At 40.8% G+C, this 6,532-nt stretch overlaps 1 pseudogene; it reads right to left on the bottom strand.

The window, feature by feature from the left end:
* Positions 1 to 328: 328 nt before the first annotated feature.
* LOC133890303 (ribosomal RNA small subunit methyltransferase, mitochondrial-like) lies at positions 329 to 6,532 on the bottom strand (annotated as a pseudogene).

The following is a 6,532-nucleotide window of genomic DNA, read 5'->3' as shown; positions in this document are numbered from 1 at the left end:
CACATGCAACTAATGCGACACGTGCGAGTAACCCAAGCTCCACACACTCACTCTATCCTCACTAAGCCACAAAGACTTGATTTTCACAAATTCTTAGTAGAGAGAGGAGGAAAGTACTCAAAGGTGGAACACCAAGTTCTAACATCTCTCATAAGTACCACAAAGGCAGCAAAACCACTTCCAAAGCTTTTCCCTCAGAGGCAAATGGGTATTTATTTTCCACTCAGAAAAACTAGCCGTTGGACTCAGATTGCACGGATCGGACCTTCTAATCCCACAATCGGTACTTCCAATCCCAAGTATCCCAACAGTCAAATCCAGACAAAACTCACTCTTGAACCTGGTAAAAACCACACATCGGAACTTTCGATTAAAAACATTCGGACCTGAGAGCACCAGATTTCAAAAAATCAGACTTTCTGACTGACATTAGAACTTTCGATACCCGAATTGAAACTTCCAATTAAAAATCCATTCGAACCCAAGAACACCAATTTTATGAAAATTGGACTTTCCGATAGATCGGAACTTCCGATCAGCACAGCCGACACACAGAAAAATGATGATAACTTTTAATCCCGATATCCGATTTAAGAGATTTTAGACTCTATGGAAAGCTTATTCAAAGGGCTTTCATCCCTACTGAATTCATGATCTCAATCATATTGGATCAAAACTAGGAACACTCTGAAAGCCAATTCAGACACTTTCACCTATTGTACAAAGCTTAATCCCCAAGATTAAACTAGGTACCTCATGGAACATGCCAAACACCACTAAGACTTAGCAACAACCACTTTTCACCACTAAGGCTAACAACTCAAAGGGTTAAATCTAAAACACCTTTTAAATAACTCAAACTCCAAAGATGAACTCTCAACACTAACCCATCCCGCACTAAGCACATGGTTTGAGCACTTGACATAACAATTGAGCAGCACTTTCGATAGCTCCTCTTGATAGTATGACTATCGATCCTATAACCCGGTCTCTCACCAAACTCCTTGAGACTGACAAAACTAGAAAACTCATTCTAGTTATATCTTTCCCTTGAGCAATCCTATTGGACTTGACGAACACATCATTCAGGCCTTTAAGCTTCTCATAATTCTTCAAGGCTCGTCATCTTCTCTTGATGACGATGATCATCCTCATTTCTATTTTGATCCTCTCTTAATCTTCTGGAAGCTTGATGAAGTTCACTTGATTGCTTCCCATACACAAAGCATGAAAGACTTTGCTTTTCACATCATTTTTATTTGGTTCGCTATAAATGCATGAACTGTAAGCATGAATCATATAAGTTGTCTACTAAGTTTGTCTTGATCTTGCTCTTTCAACTTAGCGTATTGAATATGTCAATTCAACTCACGCTTTCTGATGGAACCTAATCCCAACTCACTCCCAAGCACAACGCACATGAGTTAGTCCATAAAATTAAATTGACAATTTTATACCTTAAGTCCCTTAATCTCTACAAGTGACTTGGCATTCACTCTTTATTGTTAATCTTTTTGAGCTTCTCCTTCATCTTATGAGCATCACTTAGAGCTCATTAATCTTGATGTATCTATCTTGATCACATGTCATTCCTCAATAAATCCATACTCAATCTTACATGCATCATCTATAGAACATCCTACTAATAATTTTCAACACAATTATTAGTCCATAGGTAAGAGCTAGATAAACCTTTATACCTCTTCCTCACTAAGGCCACTTGCTCCGTCGCAACGATCTTTGTCTTTGTCGCAATAATCAACATCGTTGTCGTCATCGAGTGCAGCAAGGCTGATGCTATTGGCATTGTCGTCGTGTTCCTCATAAGCCCTCTGAGACCGTCTTAATAGTTCAACGACCATCTCTTTCTGCTTGAAGATGGTGCCAAGGGTCTTCTTTTTCTTCTTCTTCGTCTGCAGTTGGTGTTGTTTCGAAGCACACACACAAGAACTCAAACCACTCATTGAGGCCGACTACAGGTGTGACCTCCCTCGGTTGAACCTTCTTCAGCCGAATCTCAACGAGGGAGGAGTCCACCCGGGGCATGAGCACAAAGTTCCTCTTGCTCATGTCCGTGAGTAGCCTCATGTCGGCGACCATGTGCACATTTTCCGCTAGGCGATTGTACTCGGCTATGAGCCACCATGCGAACTCCTTCTGCTCTAGCAGCGCCGCCGTCCAGAATCGATGGGGGTGGAATAGCTTGGCAATTAGAGGCGAGGAGATCCCGTATGGGATGTTGGCCACGCAGACGTCGAACTTCAGGAACTTGATCTTTATGGCACCACCCTTGATAACCTGGCAATAGAAGAAGAAAGAAAATTTGACATTTGATCAGCTAGGTTTTCTTTTTTGCAGCATTATTCGATCACTTGGGTGGTAGCAGGCCCGGCCCTGGGGGGGGGGGGGGCGAGCGGGGCAGCCGCCCCGGGCCCCCAAATCCCAGGGGCCCCTATTACTCCATTAGGGTTTTTTTAATCTGTATTCTTGATTTTTTCCCTTAGCCACTCGCCTTGCCTTGCCGCTGCACGCCTGCCGCTGCCGCCTGCGACGTGCCCGCACTGAGCCACTCCGCTGAAGCACACGCGGCGCATGCGCCCACGCTGACTCACCGAGTCGCTGTCGGCCTGTCGCCCACGCCCACGCACGCGCGGACGCGTCGACCGCCCGACAGCGCTGCGAGCCGCCTGCGACTGCGAGTTGCGATTGTGACGCTGACGGGCAGCAGAGCAGCGTGTGCTCTCATCGATCGACATTGGACCGGCCTTGCTGACGGCTGAGGCTGACCGCTGACGCATCACGCACAGCCCCGAGCCACCGACCGACCCCAGACGCTGAGACGCAGATGCCCAGACCGAGAATGCCAGACGCCAATTGCCACTGTACAAATTACAATCACATCATCCAGTTTCTGTTTCGAGATGGATTTGTTTTAGGTGTTTGTAAATTGTGAATCCGATAGTCCGTTTGTCCGTGATCAATTCTCAAAGTATGCATATCAATTGTTAATTTGTTTTAATTTTCACAGGGAAGACGCCGAGACGGTGGCTTGTCTAGTCGTCTTAGTCGACGAATTGGTGACTGGGGACAACGGTGAGACGGCAACTTGGCCTAATCATTGAGATAATAACTCGTCTTAATCGTCTAGTTGGTGATCCTTGTAGTATTTCAACCACTAATGTATTTTCTTTTTTAATTTTCAGCATGTTCTTGAATTATTTCTTCTAGAAAGTATGCATCTGGCAGCGAAAAAGGAGAAAAAGGAAACGATTAGATGAGTTGGTGGAATCACAAAAAGGTGCCATTGACAAATTTTTTAAGAGTAATAAGAGCAGTTCAAAGAACCCGGATGAGTTGGCGATAGCTGTTATGGAAGAACAACCTAATGAGAATTCAGAAGACCAATGCTCTACAGAAGAAAATATTGATACCAATGGGGATGATAACAATGTGAGTGATCATGAGCATATATTTAATTCATCTGCTAGTGTTGATGAACAACCATTTTTTTTCTATGGATATCTATGATCCTCGAAATTGGGGTAATCTTGATAATAAATCTAGGGACGTATTAGTTGAGAAGGGACCTATAAGAGAAGAAAATCTTAAATTCCCTTTAGATGGTAACTCAATGCATTTTTCGTATGCTCATTATTCTAGAACAATGAGCAATGGAGAGGTACATGACACAAAATGGTTTGTTTATTCTAAGCATGTTGACAAAGTATTTTGCTTCTGTTGTAAGATTTTCAAATCTAACAATAGCAAGAGTTCATTAGGAGATAATAGATTTAGAGATTGGAGGCATCTCAATGAAAGGCTCAAAGAACATGAAACTAGTGTCGAGCATATTACTAGCATGAGGTCTTGGAATGAATTAAGTACTAGATTGAGCAAAAATGAGACAATTGATAAAGATTTGCAACAGGAAATCACATAGGAGAAAGAACGGTTGAAGTAAGTTTTGTTTCGAATAGTTGCCATTGTTAAATATCTTGGTAAACGAAATTTGGCTTTTAGAGGATCTAGTGAGCAGCTTTACAATGATAACAATGGTAATTTCTTAGCTTGTGTTGAGATGATTGCAGAATTTGATTTGGTAATGCAAGACCACCTTAGGCGCATTCAAAACAATGAAATTCATTATCATTATCTCAGTCACAAAATTCAGAATGAGTTGATTTCTCTTTTGGCTTCCAATGTTACAAATACTATCTTAAAGATTGTCAAAGAGGCCAAATATTTCTTCATTATCCTTAACTGTACCCCTGATGTGAGTCATGAAGAACAAATGACTTTGATAGTTCGATGTGTTAATATGTCTAAGATGAAAACAAAAATTGAGGAGTACTTTCTTGGGTTTTTGAAGGTGGATGACACATCTGGTTTGGGGCTTTTTAATGTATTGCTTGAGTCTATGAAGTCATTTGATCTTAATATTGCTGATATAAGGGGTCAAGGTTATGACAACGGTTCAAATATAAAAGGAAAACACCAGGGGGTAAAAAAAGGTTGCTTGATATCAATCCAAGAGCTTTGTATATGCCATGTGCTTGCCACAGTTTTAATCTCACTCTTTGTGACATGGCAAAATTATGTGTTAAAGATATTTCATTTTTCGGTATTGTGCAACGAATATATGTATTATTTTCTGGTTCTACCAAAAGATGGAAAGTATTATTTGACCATGTTCCAAGTTTGACTGTGAAATCATTGAGCAATACCCGTTGGGATGAGTCGAATCAACAGTGTTAAAGCAATTAGATATCAAGCTTCTTATCTAAGGTCAGCTTTGTCTGAGTTACATCAAGCTTGTGATACCGAACCCAAGGACAAGAGTGATGCAAAAAATTTATTCGATGTTCTTGGTAGCTTTGAGTTTATACTTGGCATGGTTATTTAGTATGATATTTTATTTCCTGTAAATACTGTGAGCAAGAAGTTGCAATCATCATCCATATGCATCGACTCTGCCTTGCACCAAATTGAAGGTATGGTTCAATACTTTGACAAGTACAGAAATGAAGGGTATGCATCTAGTTTGAACATTGCCAAAAACCTTGCATCTGAAATGGGTGTTGAGCCATCGTTTCCAGTAAAACGTCGGGCTCTTAGGAAAAAATAATTTGATAAAATTGATTGCAATGAAGAAATACTGCAAGCCGAGAAGGCATTTGAAGTTAATACTTTTTGGTCATGGTTGATATGGCAACAACTTTATTGAAAAATAGATTTGAAGAACTCCAAGTGTTTCGAGGTATATTCGGGTTTTTACTGAGTTCAAACGCCTTGAAGTCACTGAATAATATTGAACTAATAGATTGTTGCACTAAATTTGCAAAAACTTTCTATTTGCATGGTTCATCTGATGTAGAGTTAAATGATCTAATATCTGAATTAAAGGTTATGCAATTGACTTTGCTGGATAGAACAATGTCTGCTACAGAGGTTTTTGAATTTGTTAGAGAAGTGGACTGCTATCCTAATGTTTCTATTGCTTATCGAATCTTATTTACTGTACCTGTGACTGTGGCATCGGCTGAAAAAAGCTTTTCAAAGTTGAAGTTATTGAAGAACTATTTGAGGTCAGTAATGTCTTAAGAAAGGCTAACTGGTTTGGCGACCTTATGTATTGAGAAAAATTTACTAGATGAGATTGATATTGATACCATCATTAGTGACTTCGCTTCTGTAAATGTTAGAAGAAATTTTTTCGGATGATCTCCACAGGTAAAGTTACAATCATATGCAATTTTACTTTGTAAGCTTAGCTACATTCATTGTGTCTAACATGTATAATCATATTCTTATATTTGTTTTAGATTTATGATAAGCTGGCTTCTGTTTTCAAATTGGGTGATGGAGTCGTGATTGCTAATCTTGGTGCTGATAAATACAGAGATTTGATTGAGAAATATGTCTTTATTTACCCTATCATACGGTCATATGTCTCGTATACATCTTATTTTTTCTGTTTATGTTATTGTGTACTGGGGCATACTATTTTTTTTATATGATACATACAACTGCTATTTGTTTGATATAAAAAATAACACTATTGCTTTGAGCCAATGTGATACGTAAATATTTCAAAATTTATATTTAATAGGATCTTATTTTTAATTTTGCTATGAGCCATCAAAATATCAGGATCGACCCTGGATGGCAGGCGGGAGATGGCTCATGATCTTGTGCACGAGGCTGAGGTTGCCGGCACGGGTGGTGATGGCTTGGACCATGCACGGATCGATCTTGATGATGGTGACGCTGGCGGCTAGGAAGGCTAGAAGGCGGTGGTGTGGTTGCCTATGCGGGGGCCGTCCTCGAGGACGACGTCTCCCAAGCGGATCGTGGCATTGCGGATGATCTTGTCAATGAGGCACTAGTTGGTGAGAAGGTGATGCCCCTACGTCTTGTGAAGCCAGAATGGCTCGTGCCACGGGTCTGATGCCGCAGGCGGCGGGGAGGAGGAGCAAGAATTGTCATGGCGGGCGATGTGATGGGTCAGGAGAGTGGGGATGACTCGCTTCAT

This window comes from Phragmites australis, chromosome 14 (assembly GCF_958298935.1).
Source record: "Phragmites australis chromosome 14, lpPhrAust1.1, whole genome shotgun sequence".
Lineage (NCBI taxonomy): Eukaryota > Viridiplantae > Streptophyta > Magnoliopsida > Poales > Poaceae > Phragmites > Phragmites australis.
The sequence above is the reverse complement of the archived record's forward strand: the minus strand, read 5'-3'. Positions and strand labels throughout refer to the sequence as shown.